The 23,730-nt window shown below is 44.4% G+C and overlaps 1 pseudogene; it reads right to left on the reverse strand.

The window, feature by feature from the left end:
• Positions 442-1,555, reverse strand: LOC8076399 (annotated as a pseudogene).

Below are 23,730 nucleotides of genomic sequence, written 5' to 3' on the forward strand. Positions count from 1 at the left end.
ACGGCTATGATAGGTGCTACGGATCTTTCTTTTGTGCGTGCTGTTATATAAGCATCATGATGCATGCATGATGGTTGGTGTAATGGTGTGGACACTTACACTCCACCAACTGATGCTTGCTTTAGTTAGTTCCACTTCAGCGTGCCATTTCAAATCAAAAATAAAAATTTAAAACTTTCACGTGAAATGGCATGCGGAAGGTATTTAAAACTTTTTAATCACTCCTGAAATTATTGAAATTGAATAATTTTTTTGTCAAAATTTAAGAGATAAGATTTTTAGATCTCAGAACATTTGACATGATTTATGACTATTTCCTATGCAATATAAACAATAGAAAATGTAAGTCTAGAGTATATGCATTACAGTAATTATTACTGTCATATGAGATTTTTTTTATTCTGGGTTTCAGCCACCCTCAAGAATTCGTGAAAATTCATCGAAGTTTTGAACCTTGGTGCATCGATATATTTGCAAGAACCGAGTGTACACAGATGATGAAGAACCTGAAAGATAAAGAAGAAACTAAGAGCTCTCCCTCGCTCCAACCTCCTTCTCAACTCTCCCTCGCCCAACAATAGTGAGCCGGCTATCTGTGTCTATCTTCCTCTCACCCATCGCCCACTCCCCTTCTCTGTGCGTGACTGCGAGGTGTCCGGCGCGCGGCGGCGCGGCGTTGCACGAGGGTCGATCTTGAGCGCTGAAGCAGGAAGGTGGAGTTGGCGCTGCCACTGCTGAAGAAGAGGCACCAGAAGAAGGGTCTGCGGCGGTGCGCCCGGTCCCACCTGGGTGTGCTCCTTGCCGCGGATCACCGCCAGCGCGGCCGCCTGGGTGGCATTGGTGCTGCTGTTGCTGGTGGCTGCTGCCAGCACGGCCTGCAGCGCATCCTCCGGTCCATCGCGGTCCCTGTGGCAGCCGGAGATGACGTCCACCGTGGGGAGCTCCACGCCGCAGTTGGCGGTGAAGACCTCCGTGATGTGGGTCTCGGGAGGCTGGCACGCCACCGTGTTGCTGTTGCCGCTGCTGCAGGCGGCGGCGGGCCCATGGACATGCACTCGGAGATGTACTGCAGCGTCATGCACAGGCCCCTGCTGTTGCACCGCGCAGGCAGCTTGCTCACCGCCCTCCTGCCGTTGATGAGGGCCACAAGGTTGTTGGTTGGGTTCCTTGCCACGACCGCCATCGCCATCAATTTGAGCAAGCAAAAAGCACAAGCGCTGGCAAATCAATTTGAGCACAACCAAGTAGGACTCTGAGATTCGATATTGATTGATTTTACCATGGATCTTTGCAGAGCATATGCCTGTCGGCAGCACCATGGCGCAAAGCAGCAGGAGAAACACAAGCTTGGAGCCGGAGATGCAGATTTGTCGTATTCTACTGCTGTGTTGTGCTGTGCTGTGCTCTGCGAGATGTTTCCTCTTCCTCAATCGTCAATCCTCATGATGGGTGATGGGTTAGTTGGTTGGTAATAATGAATGAGAGGGAGGATGAAGTAACGGGAGGTGGACCCTCCACGGTGGCAGCAGCAGCCGAAAGGAAAGGAAAGCTGTGGAAAGGCTGGTGCCGGTGCGCGCAGCTGCCGCTGCCATGGGTTTCTCCCAACCTGAACCTGAACCTGAACCTGAAGCTGCAACTGCAGCTGGAGCCTCGCCCTCACATCGAAAGTTTGGTGCGCCTGCGTTGAAGCTCTGAATCTGTGGTATGTATACTGACACTAATAATCATCCTATCTTGAACTTGGAGTACTTATCGATCTCATCTCATATGAATCTATCTCTCTGCCTACACTACACTACACTACACCAAGCTCCAGCATGACAGATCTCATCTCATATTGAATTGTTGAATTAATTAGCAGATAAACTACATGTACTGAAATTGATCCATTGTTTTGGGTTACTGGACAATGTTCAGAATTTTTAGTTTCATCAGATAAACAGTCCTAATATAGTTATGAAAGAATGTGAACGGACGTTATTTAGATTCTAGGGAGAAAATTGGATCTTCAGACCTTTGTTTTGAGATAAGTTTCAGAGAAAAACATTTGCTTAGAGAGAAAATTCAGATTAGAGCATGACAAGCTATTAGAAGCAGTGACTCACTTCACTGCAAAACTGTGTGATGAACCAATAATAAGTTGATGAACCAATACTAAGTCCTTGCCTTGATGAGCCGATACATTGCCTGCACCTGCTAGAACACCATCACTTGTATGATCATGACATTATATGAAGCCTTAGCCCCCTTTCTGTTAGCTTGGGCAAAAGCACCATCTACGTTGATTTTCAGCATGTCTAATGGGGGTGGTTTCCAGGTGCATCCGACCGTTGTTTGACATGCTACAGTAAGCTTTCACTTTCTCTGAATTTCAGTAACCAACTATCGAACAGATCCGGCAATAGCAGTAGGGGTTAGCTGCTTGTCTCCAGCATTTACTGCATTTCGTACTATTCACCATTTTCATAATAAAATTAGAATCTTGTTGCACAGCATCTCTGGCATATTCAGGATTTTTGCTACCATCTCTTATGTCCAAATATTGATATATGGTTCAGTTGTAGGTTCTCTTGCCTTTAGCGCTCAAAAGAATTTGAGCTATTATTTTTTTTTTCTATAACTTTTGTATTATCTGATACACCATGTCACTTGCATCTTGGATTTGCAGTTCAGATGATAAACTATAGGGTAGTGACATAATCATAGTTGGATGTGGGATTATAAAGGCAATTGATACTTTGAAGACTGCATGGGAGTACTACCACTTGCAACTTGCAAGGGTTAGGACTCAACCGTGGAGGAGACAGGAGACTTTCACTGCATGCACCATCATCCTTTGTGTTAAATTACAATATTTCCTTCTCGGTTCACTCTGTTGTTGTTTGACTTGGACATTGTGATACCGGTGTTGAGTTGTATATTGTATTATTGCTCTTTGAACTCTAAACTCCCGAGCACCGTCATGCTCGAAGTATTATTTTTTCTGATAACAATACAACACACATTCATATTCATATTATCATAGCATTATATCTCCCCGTTGCAACGTACGCGCATTTCAACAATGCTGCATTTTGTTGATATACATGCCTTGTATAGTTAAGTTTGATTAATATTTCATTTCCACTTATACCGGTGATGCAAAAATAAATCATATATCGCTTTATCTTCATTATTGACGTCAACATCTTTTTGAAAATTTTTTATTGGAGCAATAAACTGGATTAATATAATATTTCACCCATAGCAATACACGGGCATTGGCATATGATAGGAATTCACGGTGGCACGTTAGTCCTCTATTCATACGAGAATATCTTACCCGCATAACGGGCATAAGACAATGAAAGAGAGTGGAGGATTTATCTATCATACACTTATTTTGATATTGTTAATAAATTTGACATTTATTTATTTAAATGTGGCTCAAAACATTATGTTGCTAAGCAAGTTAAAAATTTATTTGTCTTCATTTAGATCCACTACTTTTTGATACTCTTATTGTGTTAATATTTTAAGCTCTTAACCTGCTATTTTTTCCTACTTTTATTGTGTTAAATTGTATTGAAAATTTTAAGATTCCCGTAGCAACGCACGGGCATTTACCTAGTATAAAATAAATAAATTAAAAACTGTGCAATTAGTTTGTCTCGCAAATTACAGGTAAATTGTGCAATTAGTTTTGGCTCAAAAGTTTTTCTAAAAAATAACTAATTATACAGTTTGTCTGTAATTTATGAGACGAATCTTTGAGCCTAGTTAGTCCATAATTGGACAATATTTGTCAAATACAGACAAAAGTGCTAAAGTGTACATTTTGCAAAAAATTTTGCAACTAAGGCCTTGTTTAGTTCCGAAAAGTTTTTGAATTTTGATACTGTAGCACTTTTGTTTGTATTTGACAATTATTATTCAACTATAGACTAAGTAAGTCCAAAAGATTCGTCTCGTAAATTATAGATAAACTGTGCAATTAGTTTTATTTTCGTCTATATTTAGTGCTCCATGCATATGCCGCAAGATTCAATGCGACGAAAAATTTTGAAAAGCTTTTTGATTTTGGGATGATCTAAACAAGGCCTAAACTAGGCCTAAACAAGGCCATAGGAGTATGTATCTTCCCGGTCACACACTTGGAGGATGGTTGTTGTGTTGTGTAGGATTCCATCTCCACGCAACAAACGAACACGCCACCACTATTCGCTTAAATTAACAAACAGTATTTTTAGTCATGACTTATCAGCCAAGCGAATGCGCTGGGCGGTCGTCTATTCAGTTTCCGCTTATAAACATTTTATTCATCATGTCAAACGTTTATACACACATATACAATATTAAATATAGATTAATAAATAAATAATTACACAATTTGTATGTATTTTGTGAGACGAATTATTTAAACCTAATTAATTTATAACTGATACTAATTACTATAATTATAAATATATTACAATATCCAATTTTTTTCTTTTTCCCAAACTAGGTTTTTTTTAGTTCGCGAAAATTTTTGTGTTCAGCAACTGCAACACTTTCATTTATATTTAGTAATTATTATTTAATTATAAACTAACTAAGTTTAAAAAGTTAACTTATAGATTATAACTAAACTATATAATTAATTAATTTTTTTATCTATATTAATATACTATATACATACATCAAAGATTCCGTGCGTCAAGAAATCCAAGAGCGGCTGGGCGGCCCGTCGTGTCGTTGGCAGTTGAGTTGTCAAGAGCACGCGCTTTTCGCAGCCGCGGGTGGGTCGTCGCGTCGGCGGAGGCGGAGATTTCCCGCCGGGCCCACCAGTTCCAACTGAAGACATCTCCGCTGTCATTTTTAATCCAGCCTGCTCCATCAGACCGGCCTTTTGAACAATGCGCGCCACGGCCCAGTGTTCTTTGGGCCTTGCGTAATTGACATGCGTGCTGCCCCACGGGCTGCATAAAAGGTACTATCACAAATTCTCAAAAATAAAAAATAAAAAAGGCATCACAAACTTAGCATATCCCAACAAAGATAGAAAAGGAACAAAAAAAAAAGTACTATAAAAAATATGTTTGACTAAACTCAAATCTAGAGTTGTAGCAAAGATCAAACCACCACGACAGCGGTTCCTATCTGCAATATACGTTTAAGCTAGGCCTTGTTTAGATCTATTTTTTTTTATTTTGTTACAGTAGTATTTTTGTTTATATTTAGTAATTATTGTCTAACTATAGACTAACTAGGTTTAAAAAAATTGTTTTGCAAATTATAAACAAACAGCGCAATTAATTAGTTTTTTATTTATATTTAATGTTTTATGTATGTGCCGTAAGATTTGATGTGACGAAGAATCTTTAAAAGTTTTTAGATTTTGAAAAAACTGCATGTACTTTTTCTGCCTGTATGATGAATCCATATCAATGTCACTGTGACACGGCAGGGCAGAGCTGGGCGTTGATTATTTGCCTTGAGGCTGTTTAGCTCTTGAAAAATTTTGCAAACTTTTTAAAAAATTTTATCACATCGAATTTTATGGCATATACATAGAACATTAAATATAGATAAAAAGATAACTAATTACATAGTTCGTCTGTAATTTGCAAGACAAAATTTTGAGTCTATTTAATCTACGATTAGATAATAATTGTTAAAAACTCCCTCTGTCTACAAATAAATGCACATCTTGTTTCTCGAGAAGTCAAAGTTTTTAAATTTTGACTAAAAATATATCAAATAATATCAATATTTGTGTCTGCAAATAAGTATAGTATTATTAAAGTATATTTCATGCTCAATCCAATGATACTGTACATATCATATTTGATAAATATTAGTATTTTTTATATATATTTAGTCAAACTTTAAAAGTTTAACTCATTGGGAAACGAAATGTGCATTTATTTATAGATGAAAGAAGTACTACAATATCTAAAAACAAATATTTTCACCAACTCAACAGCGAGGTTCTGCTTGGTCGTCCCTTCACCACATATAGATCACGGCTACTTCGATCCTTTGTGCAGTGCTTGGATGCGATGCACACGCGTGCCGTGCATACTCTTGATGGTCCGGGTTTCTCTTTATCCGGTCTGTATTTGATTTATGCATCTCATAACAAGCCAAAATTTGGCATGGCTAAAGCTTAAGGTGTGTTTGGTTTAGTGTCCAAACTAATCAAGTTATTTTTTGGCTATCATTTTGGTTAATCGGTCGTTATTCTCCTCCTTTACCTACTCGAGTTCATTTTGGATTTTCGGTGGCCAAATTTGGCCAAACCTAACCTATGGCCACTATATTGGTCATCAAATTTTGGCCATGTTAATTATTGGCTTGGTTAGGGGGTGCCCACAGACCAACCCCCTCCCCCTATTTACTAAGGTCTCGTTTGGCACCACTTCTCTAGCGACTTTAGAAACCGTTTCGAGCCGTTTTGTGCCAAATGTAATAAAATAAAATGGCTCCACCAATAACGTTTCTAAAAACATACTCTCACAGAGCTTTGGGGTGTGAATGAGCCAAAAATAGTGGCTTCTCTCACCTTCACCTCATTCTACGTGGCGTTCTGTGAGAGCACATTTTTAAGAAAAGAGTTGTTTTACCAAACGATTTACCAAAATGGCTACAGCTCCGCCGATAGAGCTATTCATGGAGTTGAAGCCTCCAAAAACAGTTTCATTGGTGAAGTGGAGCCGTGTCAAACGAGGTCTAAATTGGTGGCTATAGATTTGAACATTTTGATTATTCAAATGAACTAAGGTGGTCAAAGGAGGGGTCTGTTAAGCCAAATTTTGACATCTAACCAAATAGTACTTAAAATTGGTCAAAATAATCAAAATTTGACTTTGTTAATTAGCTTGGGCATTCCACCAATGACCAAACACACTCCAAAATGTCAGTTTTCACTTACATACTTGAGATAATATATTCTTTTCGAGGGCTGCTTGCGCAGTGCCCGGCATATATACGCACGCCGGACAAGACGGACAAAGGTGTAGTACAATAACCCATACAGGCAAGGCAAGCACGTGTTTCAAGAGTCAAGACACGATTACCATTAATCCTTGCACTAATTTGGTCTTTAATTTGATCCATGTTGGTTTGAGAAACAAGGCCTAAAAAGTAGTCCATTGTAGAAGTGATCTATAGAGCAGTCCATAAGCAACTACAATATTGTCTACCAGCTAGCCGAAATATTGAGCAACTACAATGTTGCAAAAAAAGTAGTCTATAAGCATTACAATATTGTCTACCAGCTAGCTGAAATATTATTGTCGGCGTCTAGACTCGTGGTCTAGACACAAACGAGTATAAATATGCGTGACTACCTAAGCCTGGATTGTGATGCAAGTGGAACACAGAGAATTTATACTGGTTCGGGCCAAGAATGCCCTACGTCCAGTGAAATCGGGGGTCTGTATAACCTTGCACCCAAAGGTGCTTGTAGTAGGGGGGTACAAGCAGGTTGTGAGAGAGGGCTAAGTCTCAAGTCTCGGCTTTGTGGTGGACAGAGCGCTGAGTGCTACTCTGTGAATGAGCTAACTATGAAGTGTGTGAGTGTAGTGTGGTTATCGTGTGTCTCGTTGAACTTGTCCACCTTGTGAACCTTGGCTCCCCTTTTATAGCTTCAAGGGGAGGCAGGTATTTACATGGGGGTTTGGAGATTTTTTCTGCCGAGTGGAGGAGTGACAGTCCCGACCCTGTAGGAGCTTGCCCATGCCGTCCTTGAAGCATGGTTGACAGTATGGTTGTTCCTATGGGGGGTTGCCGAGCCCTGTTGGAGTCGTGGGAGTCGGGTCGGTGACACTGCTACCTGTCCTGTTAACAGTGGGAGAAGACAACAAATAGTGACATTGATTAATCTCCTTCATTCCTCTTTTACTGTGAGGCAGTACACCACAGTAAAAGAGGTAAGGTTGCATAGTAAAAGAGGTAAGGCAACAGTGACCAGGGTGGTTGGAATAGTCGCCACCATGCCCTGCTGCGATATGGGAGTCACTGCGCCTATCACGTCGAGGGTACGGGCGCCGTGCGTCGGAAGCCTTGTCCTGATCCGGTGGAGCGGCGTTTGGCGCCCGAGCCCTGGACGGGTCGGGCGAGACGGAACTTACGCCCGAGGCCCAGGGGGTCGGGCGAGGCGGTGTCTGTGTCTGATCCTTGGGGGGTCGGACGAGACGGAACTTGCGCCCGAGGCCAGTGGGGTCGGGCGAGCCGTGTTTTGGGCTCGAGATCGAGGAAGTAGATGGGCTGGGGCCCGCGTCCTGGTGATCATAGGGGGCTTGCTTTGCCTTTTGCGATTTTTTATTGTTCTGATCTGGGTATCCCTTTTTATGGTACCCAACAGTAGCCCCTGGGCCTTTTGAAGGGGTGAGGTCACCTCTTCAAAGGTTCTCTTCTAAGGGACCATTGTTGGCCGGGAACCCTTTTTCTTTTCTTTTCTTTTCTCCAGAGGGTGCGCGCGAGCGCACCCGCCGGGTGTAGCCCCCGAGCCTTTTGAAGGAATGGTGTTTATTCCTTCAAAGGCTTTTACCCCTGAGTGATGCAGTCGGGAGTATTTGAGGGACAGGTTGCGTGTTCTTTACACGTAGTGCCTATTCCCATGGTGCGAGGAAGCCCCCGAGCCCTTTCCCCGCAAGGGTCGATCAGGTTCTTTCTCTTCTTATAATTACGTCCCTCATTCTTCCTTTCGGTCGGAGGAGGGGTGGGTTGTGTCGTACTACCCTCGATGGGCGAGTAGCGACGCTTCTCTGGGAGCTGCAAGCGGGTAGATCCAAGTGGATGTCCGAGTCTCATTCGATAGGGGTCGGCTAGTGGCCTTATAGGCACATCTCAAAAATACCCAAGGGCAGTCATGGTGGATGTCGGAACCGTTCGCTAGGTTCCGAGGGCTTGGTGCCTCCCTCGATGGGATCCCACTCCCGTGACACCCGTATGGGTCTCGGACATGACTGGGAAAGATGCGCCGACCCCTTATGGGGCTCGGACCTTGGCCTCTATTGTGCTCATCTTCAGTCATCCCTCGCTCAGTCATCCTGAGGCGACTGTTCGAACCTGTTTTTGCAGGTCAGTCTTCGCAACCTCTGGAACGTAGGTGGCCATGGCCTGGGGATTTTTGGCCTTGAAAGGCTTTTTGGATTTGTTTGCGCCCGACAGGAACCGCCTTGCGATTTTTCGCTCGGGATTATCATGGGGTCGGGTGAGACGAAAGCCGCGCCCGACGGAGACCGCCCTGCGATGTTTGGTCAGCAGGGAGTCGAGCGCCGCTTGCCTTGGAAGGAACCGCCCTGACATAACTTTTTAGAGCGCTTCTTTTGAGGCACGGCGCGTGGGGAATCGAAACGGCTGTGCCGTTGTGCCCTGATCGGACGGGACGTTTCACCTGCGAAATTAATGCGCGCGTGCGGCGGGCGTGAGAATCGGAGGGAGTTGGCGCTTCGAATTTTTCACCTGGTGGGGAGTGGGCGACGGTTGCTCTTTTCGCCCTCTTAGTCTTCTGCGGGCGATGCGGCCGTGGCATACTTCCTCTATAAAAGCCGCCGCGGGGGACTTGGTTTCTTTCCTCCCGCTCCTGCGCAAAGAAGCTCTCGCCTCCTGCCTTTTCTCCTGCCCCCACCTTCTCCACTTCCGCCTCGCAAACGTCCCTGCTTCATCCAATGCCATGGCCGACGTTGAGGCGTGGCCGCCCTGCAACATGACCAAGTCTGCGTTGGACGCTCGTGTAAAGGCTGGGATTCTCCGTCCTCTCAAGGACGTCGAGCTACCGGAGTGGATCATCCCTTCGGCGAACGACAGGGAGCCAAACCCGCCCCCGGGCTATGTGGTTTGCTTCCTGTCGTTCTTAGACCGGGGTTCGGAACTCTGGCCGGTCGACTGATCCGGGCGATCCTCCACTATTACGAGGTGGAGCTGCACAACCTCAACCCCAACTCGGTGATGCAGGCCGCCGTCTTTGCCACGGTCTGTGAGGGGTTCCTGGGGGTCCCGCCCCATTGGAACCTCTGGCTCCACCTCTTCAAGGCGGAGATGGCCGCCCGCTACGTGGGAGGGGAGAAGTTTCCCCTGCGAGTCGGAGGTTGCACGCTGCAGCTCCGCCAGCAGCGGTCTTCCCAGTACATCTGGAGCGCGATGCCTGTTGACGGTCCTTAAGTATCAAATTTAATTATCAAATAAATAAAGAAAAGGATCCAAATGAAATCAACATCTAGACTTAGGGTTTTATCTGACAGAAATCCACGAGTTTTGGTGTTTGTCTATTTCTGCAGGGGGTTATCAGGAAATACGGAAGAAAGGCCCACACGTCGGGATTACATAAAGATATTAACGTACTACGCAATTATCTTACATCTAGAAGACTCCAGAAGCCACGAGACCGAAGCGGAGGCGAAACGGGGCCAGATCCTGGGCGCCCGCCCACCTCCTGAGTCCAATCAGGACTCTGCTTCACGGGAGATCTCCACCGACCTAAAGGATGAATCTAAACCATACAATCTATGTCAGTTTGATCCAATGGCCCATATTCACTTGAAGGGACTATAAAACCAGACCCCCTGGCCCCTGGAGGAGAGAGCCTCTCAACCCTAATTCATTGTTCCATCAAGGGAGAAGAAGCCTCTGATCAAGATTAGAGCCACCACATCAATTAGATATCTAGATTAGCATAGCTACATAGGATTAGAACTAGAAGGAGTCAATCTTCGATTGGTTTCCGGATCTGTCAAGAGGATTCTTGGTAATTCTCTAATTGTGCTTCTAATTGCTTTCTAATTATCTTTGTTCTTCAATATTATGAATATGACTTTGTTCTACTTCAATATATTGCTTATGACTTTGCTCTACTTGCTTATATTCAAGATTATATTGTTCTTAGTTTATCATAGTTATGTACTTAGCTTAGTTAGATTGGATCTATATACATGCTTAGGATCGTATAGCATTTATCCATCAGATCCATGGGTAAATGATAGATATTGTGTAGGCGTGGTGGTTATACCGTATTTATCTGCGATTGTACCCAATATGCCAGATCGTGGGGTGGTTCGTGATAGTGACAGCTTCATTGATTCTTATATAGTCCCCCTCTCGTGTATTGGGCTGGCAGAGCAACATTATTACAGGGGAGTGATTGCTATGTTTCTCATATTCCTTGCTAATATCACTATGCATGGGCGTAGTCTTGTCTCGCAATGATTGCTAAGTATGCTTGCACTAACTATGATAATGCTAGACTATATAGTTGAGAATAACTTAGGGAATATTCTTGTTGTTCGTTCTAATACCATGCTAATGACTTTCTAGAGTATCTAATTGAGGTGCTTATCATATTTATTATGTGGCTAGATCAGATTAGTTATCCTTGTCACTATTATTATTTCATATATCTTTTATGTGACACTTATCCCTGTATGAGAAGTTAGATATAATGTTCTCAATTATACATGCAATGATAGATGCTCAATCTCATATTCTATTCTGTAATCAATAGTGATGATTGCTAATCCCTTCCCAGTGGTAAAAATATAAATAACGATACCTGGAATACTTCCCGGTTAAAATGCTGCATCGGTATTAATCTGTGCGCTTGCAGATCCCATTCATTATTTATTTAGAAGAGCAATTGCATATTTCAATACCGCGTCTCTCATGTCATGCTGGGGATGACAACTTGGCTTAAGTGGTGTGAGGGATAAGTTTGGCATTTTTGGCACCGTTACTAGATTTAGAGAACTTAGTCTACTTTTGGTAATGATGTTAAGAATACCCAACAAGCATTTTTGGCGCCGTTGCCGGGGAAGGTTGATTACTAATCAGGAATGGAATAAAGGATTTTGAGTTATCATTCGCATCACTAATATGATTGAGCTTATCTATTCTCTCATACAGTTTTACCCCGATATTTTACTATTTCATCTTATGCAGGGGAATGTATGAATAGAAGACATGTTCCAGGAAATTTTGTTGACAATCCCGAAGCATTATTCAAGAAGACGAGAGCCAAGCTAAAGAGATCATCAACACTTCAGCAAGAAGCTTCATCCAATCAAGAAGATCACCGGAACTTGTCTTCAGAGTTCGAGGCCGTGGCGAACAAATCAATCCGCGAGTTCTCAGCTCCCACTACGGACAACATCGGCACTGGACCTGCTGCAGAGATCGATGGCAACTTTGAGCTCAAGCCTGGACTTATCAACATGGTGCAATCCAACCAGTTCTGTGGGAAGGCACACGAAGATGCTAGTGCTCATTTACAACACTTCCTGGAGATTTGCAACACATTCACCATATCAGGAGTTTCCAAAGATGCTATACTACTTTGCCTCTTCCCATTCTCACTGTTAGGAAGAGCGAAGCAGTGGTTCTACGCTACAAAGGAGAAGAATACTACGTGGGCACTCTGCTTAACAAACTTTTTGGCAAAGTTCTTTCCCATGGGCAAGACCAATGCTCTCCGTGGGAAGATTACGAGTTTTCAGCAACAAAATGATGAATCTGTTCCAGAAGCATGGGAGCGCTTTGAAGACTACATCCTAGAATGTCCCCATCATGGAATGGAGAGTTGGCTTCTAATGCAGACATTTTATCGTGGGCTCGGCAACAGTGCCCGAGAGACCATGGATGCTGCAGCTGGAGGAGCATTCTTATCACTTACTATACCACAAGCCACAACTCTTGTGGAGAAGATGGCGTCCAATCAAAGCTGGAATGAAGAGAGGACCCAGACACGCAAGAGAGGTGGAGGTATGCATCAGCTGAAGGAGGTAGACATGCTGTCTGCAAAGCTAGACCTGCTCATGAAGAAGCTCGACGATAGAGCTGGAGACAAGAAAGAAGTTATGCACATCTACGACTCTCACATGACTTGTAAGGAGTGTGGAGACACTGGACACTCAGGCAACCACTGCCCTGAGATACTTGAGGATGTGAACTACATCAACAACAACAACAACTACTACTACAACCGTCCTCAATAAAATCAAGGTTGGAATCAACAGAGGCCTAACTACTCAGGTAATTATCAAGGTAACAATTCTTACAACAATAATAATAATTTTCCACCTTTGAGAGAGTTAGTGTCTAATCAAGGTAAGCTAATGGATAACCTATCTAAGAAATTGGCATCAAATGATAAAATGCTAGAAAATATAAATAATAGAATGGATAATTTCTCTACTGCCATCAAGAATCAAATTAGCTTTAATAAAATGATTGAATCTCAGTTAAATCAAATAGCTGCTGCTGTTCCTACTACTAACCCCGGTATACCATCACAACCGGAAGGATTAGAATCTGCAAATCTTGTAGACATGTTTGATGCAGGTAATTGTTGGGTATTTTAAACGCAAACAGAAAAATCCGCAAGCGCACGGATACCGATGTAGCTTTCACCCGGGAGTATTCCAGAGTATCGATTTTCCACAGAGAACGTGAGTGTACTAATTAAGATCCAAGATCGCCCAAGGATTATCCTTGCTCAGGGACGAGCAAGAGGTAAGCTTGGGGGAGTTTGTTGACGGTCCTTAAGTATCAAATATAATCAACATATAAACAAAGAAAAGGATCCAAATGCAACCTATACCTAGACTTAGGGTTTTATCTGATAGAATTCCATGAGTTTTGGTGTTTGTCTATTTCTGCAGGGGGTTATCAGGAAATATAGAGGAAAGGCCCACACGTCGGGTTTACATAGAGATATTAATGTGCACCGCAATTATCCAACATCTAGAAGAGTCCAGAAGCCATAGGAATGAGCGGGAGGCCGATCGGGCCTAGGGGCAGGGCGCCCCCCTCCCCCCTTGGGTGCTCGCCCTGGCCTGAGGGCCAATCAGCTTCCACCTCGCGGATCATGCTCCACTGACCTAAGGGATTAACGAAAACCGTGCGATTAATGTCGGTTTGATCCGACGGTCCATATTCATTTGGAGGGACTATATAAGCAGACCCCCTGGCCCCTAGAGGAGAGGACATGAGAAGCCCTAATTCATTTATCCATCTTGGGAGAAGAAGCCTCTGATCAAGCCCTAGAGCCACCACATCAATAGATCTCTAGTTTAGCATAGCTACATAGGATTAGAACTAGAAGGAGTCAATCTTCGATTGGTTTCCGGATCTGTCAAGAGGATTCTTGGTAATTCCTCTACTGTTCTTCGATTGTTCATCTTTGTTCTTCAATATTATGAATATGACTTTGTTCTACTTCAATATATTGATTATGACTTTGCTCTACTTGTTTATATTTGCAATTATATTGTTCTTAGTTTATCATAGTTTTATGCTTGGCTTAGTTAGATTGGAATTATATACATGTTTAGGATCGTATAGCGTTTATCCATGTGTACAGTGGGTAAATGATAAGTATTGTGTAGGCGTGGTGCCTATACCGTATTTATCTGCGATTGTACCCTATATGCCGGATCGCGGGGTAGTTCGTGGTAGTGACAGCTCCAATGATTCTTATATAGTCCCCCCTCTCATGTATAGGGCAGGCAGAGCAACATTATTACAGGGGAGTGATTGCCATGTTTCTCATTTTCCTTGATAATTGTTGGGTATTTTAAACGCAAACAGAAAAATCTGCAAGCGCACGGATACCGATGTAGCCTTCACCCGGGAGTATTCCAGAGTATCGATTTTCCACAGGGAACGTGAGTGTACTAATTAAGATCCAAGATCGCCCAAGGATAACTATATGATTATTTTTGGTGGGAAGAGAGGAAGTTTCCTGTGAGTTCTCTAGTTGATCTAAGAATCAAGAATTACTTCAAGATTATTTATATCGGGACATCAGAGCACTAACCACAGAAAGAGATGAGAAGGGGGCTAGGAAGGTCTGACTACGGTCCTACAAACACCGATCCGAACGTGGTGGAATACGTCGACCGTTAGGGCTGTCACTACCCTAGGGCTACCACAACAATCCGTAGGATTGGGTGCAATTCCAGGTAATCGCAAGACTAAACACCACGTCTAATCTATTAATTACTACTCTAGCGTTATAAAGACTAGAGCACTTGATGCAAGAGGGAATCCAATAAATAACTTGAATGTAAATAAAAGTAATTAAAGAACTCAGGAATTATGAATTGAAGAACCTGGAGAACGATGAAGAACAAACCAGATGCTGCAAAAGTATAATGTTGAGGAAGATCTGACAGATCCGGCTCCTCCTCCGCTCTCCTCTTCTCTCTCCCTATTTTCTAGATTACAACTAGAACTAACTAGAACTAGAACTAGAGGAACTAGAACTAGAACTAGATGAACTAGAACTAGATCTAGATGAACTAGAGGTAGAACTAGAAGAACTAGAGGTATCCTCTCTACTTGGATGAAGAATTGAAACCCTAGCTTTGATTCTGTAGAAGAGGTATGATCTCCAGGGGCCAGGGGGTCTGGTTTTATAGTCCCTTCAAGTGAATCTGGGCCGTCGGATCAAACCGACATTGATCGTGTGGTTTTCCTTGAAGTATTAGGTCGGTGGAGCGTTGTCCCCGAATTGGACTCTGTTTGGTCCAGGGGGGAGGGCGGGCGCCCAGTAAGGTAGGGCGGGCGCCCAGTGCCTGAGCCCTCTCGGCCTCCCGTTCGTTCCCGTGGCTTCTGGAGTCTTCTAGATGGTAGAAAATTGCGTGGCACGTTAATATCTCTATGTAAACCCGACGTGTGGGCCTTATTTCCTGATAACCCCGTGCAGAAATAGACAAATACCAAAACTCTTGGAATTCTGTCAGATAAAACCCTAAGTCTGGGTGTTGGTTGCATTTGGATCCTTTTCCATGATTAGTTGATGGTTAATTGTGAGCATTAAGGACCGTCAACAGTAATTGGAGTAACCCCATCACTGAATTCTCTACTGACCTTCTGCCGGTCAAGAGAGGAGATCCAGGACGCCCCGTCATCCCGATCTCCATCGGCATGGTGGATGTCCCAGAAGCACTCTGTGACTTTGGCTCCAGTGTCAACATTATACCCAGGGTACTCTATGAGAAATTCTTTACATATCCTTTATTAGAAACAACCATGTGTTTGCAGTTTGCAGATCAGACGATAACATTTCCAAAAGGAATAGTGAAGAACCTTTGTGTCCGAGTTGGTACCTTATATGCCCCAGCAGACTTCGTAGTGGTAGAGACCGGAAATGATGAGAGAGCACCTATCATCTTAGGGAGGCCATTCTTGAACACCACGGGAGCTATCATCTACGCTAGAGCTGCCAAGATCAGTTTCTTCGTCAAAGGGAGGAAGGAGACATTTTTCTTCAAGAACAAGACTACACAAATTCCAAATCAATCCAGACGAGAATCAAGGAAGAGGACCAACAGGAGAAATAAGAATAAGCAAGTGTGGACCGAGTCAGCTAAGATGGTCACTGTAGTTCATGGAGGCCAAGATCACCAACTTAAGTCACCGTTTTTGACCAAGAAGGACGACCCAGGAATGCCAAGCATTTACTGCTCCATACATGGATATAGTTTCTACAAGACGATTTGCGACACCGGATCGGGCATCAACATAATGGCCGCAGTCACCTATCGGCTCTTGTTCGGGACCATGCCACTAAGACCAACATACATTCAGCTCCAGATGGCAGATCAGACATTTCGAAAAGTTAAAGGAACAGTAACTGATGTCCCAGTCAAAATAGACGATCACTTTGTCTACACAGAGTTTCAAGTTGTTGACATGGGAGAAGATGAGTACGATCCACCCATCATCCTTGGAAGACCGTTCCTCAGCACCGTTAAAGCAACTATCTACATTGGAACCGGAGAAGTCCATATGCACTTCCCCTTAGAGAAGGTACGCCATTATTTTGCTGACCCTGACTATATCGTTGAAGAATCTAAGCAGGTCAGAAAGAGACGCAATCGCAACCAGAGGAGGCAAATCATCAAGGACGGATGGGCAGACTACGAAGGAGAAGTTGTAAGATCAGAAGACGTTGAGTTTAAACAGAATTATCCAGAGGAGATTGAAGCACCGAGTCAGGTATGGAAAATGAAGATAACTATACAAGAAGAGGAGGCGCTGCCGGAAGTACCGACTACGCCACCCAACGAACCTCAGGACGATTAAAGAAAATGGAGAGTCCCGTTCGGAGGACTTAAAAACACCGAACGCCTTGCCAAGAGGTAAACTTGGTAGTTATCCTTTCCCTTTCAATTATTTCAATTATTTAAAATAGTTTACTTAGTTAATCAAGTTTATACTATCTTAAAAAGAAAATAAAAATATGAAAAACAGTAAGCCCCATGTGAGTATACGAGTGGCATAAAACCCATAAGTACATTCACTGTGGTGGCATAAAAATAAAATAAATATTTCATTTCTGCTTTATAAAATGAAAATATAAAAACAGGGAGTAATAGTTATTAAGGAGTCTCAACATGATAAAGGATAGATATTTATGCTAACACTTAATCAGTTTCACAAGCTTTGTTGTCTATTTGAGCTCCACAGAATTTAAGAGTCAAGAAGACTAGCAGACGGAGGACATTCTAATCGCTGTCAGAATGCTGCTGACTTTCAAATACACCTCTGCCACCTGCTAGCTACATCAAGAGAAATTACGTCAAAATTCAGCTCGGGAGAGAGCACCCCCATTTATCTCGATAAGTATTTCTATCTATCTATCTTTATACTTATATTATTTTAGAATATAATTATACATAACTATGGAAAAATCAAATAAAGATTTTATGCTTATATATATATATGTCTTTTGCTTAGTGTGTTTAATAAATAAATAAAGTGGCTATGCTAATCTGTATCTTAATAATAAAACTTAAGCATGGATATGATGAATAGTTGCTCTGCCTAATTTGCAAATTTTAAGTTCTCTCTCAAGTTTAGATATAACTGTTATAATTTAAAGCTTGCTCTAGACCTAAACTTGTGGGATGAAAACTTGATCTAAAGTCTAAGTTGTTAACGGATATGATATGGGAAGGTTGAGCTGCTGTTTATCTGTTCCTAGAGATGCTAGAATTCTGGAGAATTTTATCTTTGAAAATCTTTAAAATGTTGCATGATGAGTTCCTGTATGATGAGAGTTTAAATTCCTACCACAGCCATATATACATGCTTGCTAGACTTTGAGCCACACATTTACTATTTACTGCTTATGAGCATTGAGTGTGGTCAAGCTGTGTAGACCCTTAGGAACTTGTCATGTGGTTAAATCAAGATTCCCTTTCACGTTCACTCATATATGCTACTTCTACTCCGGAAGTACCATCCACATATATCCATCCATTTCCATCTCCAGAACCACCTAAAAATATTCTACTCCTAATCCAGGAGAGAATAACCAAAAATATTTTTGTTTTCTCCTTGTGAAATAAATGCTCAAGTTATCTTGTTACTACCACTTGCTATATTATCTCAAGAGATGAATGCTCTGAAAAAAAAAGAAATACAAGGAAATAAAAAGGAGCAAGTGCTCGGAACCTCGAAAGAAAAGAAAAAGTGAGACGAGAGGTAAAAATGGACAAGTGTCCGACAGTAGAATTAGGGGTGCAAGATACCCACCTGAGAGAAAAGAAAAAGAAGAGCATCTCATTCTCCTCATAAAGTTTCAAAAAGCATGAAAGGTATGTATCCCCTCAAAGAGCAAAGTAGAATTAGACTTCCACCACCATTGTTTTCACCATTGTTATCACCATTATCACCATACACCATTCATTCGCCACACATGCACATCTTGATTTGACTTATTGATTTGTTTCTTTGGATCCATGGTTTGACTATGCAATAAATGTCTTGTAAGTATGTATATTTTATCTCCCACCTATGAGCTCCAGATATTAAAGCCTTATTAGAGTAGGGTGAGAGAGAAGGTAATGTCACTATGCCTTATACCACAAATACTACATATCTTGAGAGAAGACATATACCATCACTGCCTCGGTAAGGATCCAGAAATACCATAAAAGAGAGATCTGAGAGAATCATACAAGGAATCTCTGAGTTTTATTTGAAAATCTGCAAAAACCCCAGAGCTATAGCTGATCAAGAATAAGAGACATGACACTTGACTAGACTGTTCTATCTTTTAACCACTCAAGACAGAAGTGACAGTTACAAGTCCCATGGTGAAGGTAAAGTAAGTAAATTTTAAGTCTTGACAGTTTACTCTAACTCAGAGATGAGATCTTATTTAAAAGCATGTGTACCGTCAAATTTTTAAAGATATTGCAGCAACTTATGATCCATAGCTGAGTCTATCCTTGCTCAGGGACGAGCAAGAGGTAAGCTTGGGGGAGTTTGTTGACGGTCCTTAAGTATCAAATTTAATTATCAAATAAATAAAGAAAAGGATCCAAATGAAATCAACATCTATACTTAGGGTTTTATTTGACAGAATTCCACGAGTTTTGGTGTTTGTCTATTTCTGCAGGGGGTTATCAGGAAATATGGAAGAAAGGCCCACACGTCGGGATTACGTAAAGATATTAACGTACTGCGCAATTATCTTACATCTAGAAGACTCTAGATGCCACGAGACCGAAGCGGAGGCGAAACGGGGCCAGACCCTGGGCGCCCGCCCAGTTGGTCAGGGCGCCCGCCCACCTCCTGAGTCCAATCAGGACTCTGCTTCGCGGGAGATCTCCACCGACCTAAAGGATGAATCTAAACCATACAATCTATGTCGGTTTGATCCAATGGCCCATATTCACTTGAAGGGACTATAAAACCAGACCCCCTGGCCCCTGGAGGAGAGAGCCTCTCAACCCTAATTCATTGTTCCATCAAGGGAGAAGAAGCCTCTGATCAAGATTAGAGCCACCACATCAATTAGATATCTAGATTAGCATAGCTACATAGAATTAGAACTAGAAGGAGTCAATCTTCGATTGGTTTCCGGATCTGTCAAGAGGATTCTTGGTAATTCTCTAATTGTGCTTCTAATTGCTTTCTAATTATCTTTGTTCTTCAATATTATGAATATGACTTTGTTCTACTTCAATATATTGCTTATGACTTTGCTCTACTTGCTTATATTCAAGATTATATTGTTCTTAGTTTATCATAGTTATGTACTTAGCTTAGTTAGATTGGATCTATATACATGCTTAGGATCGTATAGCGTTTATCCATCGGATCCATGGGTAAATGATAGATATTGTGTAGGCGTGGTGCTTATACCGTATTTATCTGCGATTGTACCCAATATGCCAGATCGTGGGGTGGTTCGTGATAGTGACAGCTTCATTGATTCTTATATAGTCCCCCTCTCGTGTATTGGGCTGGCAGAGCAACATTATTACAGGGGAGTGATTGCTATGTTTCTCATATTCCTTGCTAATATCACTATGCATGGGCGTAGTCTTGTCTCGCAATGATTGCTAAGTATGCTTGCACTAACTATGATAATGCTAGACTATATAGTTGAGAATAACTTAGGGAATATTCTTGTAGTTCGTTCTAATACCATGCTAATGACTTTCTAGAGTATCTAATTGAGGTGCTTATCATATTTATTATGTGGCTAGATCAGATTAGTTATCCTTGTCACTATTATTATTTCATATATCTTTTATGTGACACTTATCCCTGTATGAGAAGTTAGATGTAATGTTCTCAATTATACATGCAATGATAGATGCTCAATCTCATATTCTATTCTGTAATCAATAGTGATGATTGCTAATCCCTTCCCAGTGGTAAAAATATAAATAACGATACCTGGAATACTTCCCGGTTAAAATGCTGCATCGGTATTAATCTGTGCGCTTGCAGATCCCATTCATTATTTATTTAGAAGAGCAATTGCATATTTCAATACCGCGTCTCTCATGTCATGCTGGGGATGACAACTTGGCTTAAGTGGTGTGAGGGATAGGTTTGGCATTTTTGGCACCGTTACTAGATTTAGAGAACTTAGTCTACTTTTGGTAATGATGTTAAGAATACCCAACAAGCATATACTAGGAAGATGGTGAAGGAGAGCGCCCAGAAGTGGGTGTGGGGCGCTCCTGCGGAGGAATAGAAGAGGCTCGCCCCGCTTCTTGCGGGGCTTGAGAAGCTGCGGGGCGCCTGAGTCACCGCGGCCACGGTGGCGACGACGTTCCACAAGAGGAGCCTGCTCCCGCTAGCGCAGCGGCGAGCATTCATGTTCGAGATGACCCGGGACGTCCCCTGGGTCGGGACGAGGATGTTGGCCGAGCCGATTTCGGCATCGGATATCACCGCCCAGGTCGAGAAGACGACGCATCCAGAGATGAAGAACTCCCGAGTGGTGCCGATGCGCCCCGAAAAGGGCTACATTTCTCTGGTAAGAAGGTGTTTTTCGTTTTGATTTCTTGTGCCTGTTTCCCTTTTGTCCCTGCCTGAATCCCCTTTTTCTGTTTGCTTCACAGGGGATGGGGCTTGTCAGGGATTCCCTGCCCCTAGTCCCAGAGGACAAGGAGATCCGGGCCAAGAATCGGGCCCGGAACGAGGAGCAGAAGAAAAACAAGGAGGACAAGAAGGCGAAGGCTGCGAGGAAGGCGCAGCGGCGGGAGATCTCCGCCAAGAACCACCGCGAGGCGGAGAAGGCAGGGGTCACCCCGCCCGACTCCCCTGAGACTTCGGTCTCGAAGATTGAGGGCGGGGGAAGCAACGTCGACTGGCTCGATGAGCTGGCGGAGGAGGACGACGTCGTCCCCCCTGCCGGCGGGGGGATGGAGATCCTAGAGGGGTCGAAGGCCCGAGGCGGGTCGAAGGCCCCCGAGGGGTCCCAAGCATCGGGGGGCGGTCAATCCACCCCCCATATTGTTGTAGACGACGAGGACGGCGCCCCTCGGGAGGGCCCAGTCTCCGCGGTTCCCCAAGAGGGGGAGATGGCGTCGGGGGGCGTATCCGAGGTGCCCCTCAGCCGGAAGCGCCAGAGGATCCAACAGAGCCCGGCTCAGCGCCCGGAGTGGAGGCAGGCGACTCGGCGGAAGCACCACGGACCGAGACCACCGTCGAAGTCCTTGCGCCATCAGCTGGGGAGACGGGGGTCTGGCCAGTGGCCCCTGGCGCTCCGGGGGGCCTTCAAGGAGTTGCGATCTCCCAGAAGAAGACCGCTCCCCGAGCCAGGTGCGTGTAGGGCTTCTGATCTTCCTGTTGATTTTTTGTTTTTCTCTTTCTTCTGACTTGTATTGTTTCTTCAGCCGGAAGCAAAAGGCGGCACCGGTGGCGCTGGCCCCCCTGAAGGCCGTGAAGAGGGGGGTGCAGTCGACCCCTGGGTCGGCGAGGCCCAAGTCGCCACCCCCCCTAAGCCGCGAGGAGGGGGGCGTCAGGAAGGAGAGGGGCAGAAGACGGGGGCGCCGAGGCCCCAAGGGCCGAAGGAGATGGCCCTTGCCCTCGGGGCTACGCCTCCTCCAGAGGATGTCGATCTGGGAGGCGCGGTTCGGCCTGCGCAGGTTGAGGAGGGTCGAGCCATCGTGGCGTCCGACACGGCGCCCGAGGCTCCCATGGTAGGAGGGGAAGGTGGCACCCGATGGGGCAAGAGCCCCGTATGCTGGCCCAACCTCGACGACGCAGAGGGAGGGGCCAGATTTGTTCTGGACGACCCGTCAGAGGCTTACCTCTAGCAGGGTCTGGATTCGTGCGGGCGCGCCAGCGTCGAGGCGCTTAACCAAGCGTCTGAGCTCGTGAGCCGAGATATGTATAAGTTGGCCCAGGTGAGGCTTCTTCCCATATTATGAGGTGTTTTTTGTTCTATTTTGCAATACTAACCCCCTGACTTCTGATTTTGTAGGCGCTCAAGGCTACATCCCTGGAGAAGTCAGTTTTTCTCCGCAGGGAAAGAGACACATGGGCGACCTGTGAAAACGAGAGGGCTGGTAGGGAGGCGGCTGAGGGGGAGCTTGCAAAGGAATGCGAGATCTCTGCCGAGCTTCGGCAGAAGTGCTCTGCCCTCTCAACCGCGGCTCAAGAGGCCCGGGACAAGGTCACCCCCCTGGAGAAGAGGGTCGGGGACCTTACCCAGGAATCCAAGGAGCAGAAGGCGGCGGCTGAGAGGTATAAGGGCGAGGTTGCTCGGCTCGAGGCTTTGCTCGCTGAAAAAGACCTTGCCCTGAACCAGACTCAGGCCGACCTTGCTACTGCTCAGAGTCAGGTGGCCCGCTGGCATCGGAGCTCGGCGGAGAACGAGAAGCGAGCCGAGGGTAAAACCTACGTTTTTTACCTTGGCCCCCTTTGTGCTTTGGGTTAGTTTTCGTGACTTCTCATTTTTTTGTTCTACTTTTCAACAGAGTCAGAGAGGAAGGTGGTCGAGGCGACTTCTGCTGCCGAGGCCCTGCAGAGGTCCCTTGACACCGAGGTTTCGGACCGCTCGGCTCTTGAAGCCGTGGTTACCTCGGCGTGCGAGGGGCTCGGGGTGCCGGCGTCGGGGTCGTCGCTGCGGAGTCGGGTCGAATCCCTTTACTCCCGGGCCAGGGAGAAGATGAGGGAGGCGCTCCACGTCACGGTAAGGAAAGCCCTAGCGGTGGTGAGCTCTCTCTATGTCGGCATTGACTTGCCGGCAGTCTGTGATGGCTACGTCCTCCCTGATGACGAATCGGAGGCCCAAGAGGAGGTGCAGAGGCTTGAAGATGCCGCAGCCGCCCCGGGAGGTGCTTTGGCCGCCTTCTTCGACGACGAGGTGGAACTTCCCTCCCTCGGCGTGCAAGGGCCTGCGCAGGCAGGGCAACAAGGCCCTTTAAGTTAGATTTCTTTTTTCTTTTTGTAAATGTTAAGGCCAGTGGGCCTTGTATTGTGTATATGTAAGTTTAAATGCTAAGTATGATC

This window comes from Sorghum bicolor, chromosome 10 (assembly GCF_000003195.3).
Source record: "Sorghum bicolor cultivar BTx623 chromosome 10, Sorghum_bicolor_NCBIv3, whole genome shotgun sequence".
Lineage (NCBI taxonomy): Eukaryota > Viridiplantae > Streptophyta > Magnoliopsida > Poales > Poaceae > Sorghum > Sorghum bicolor.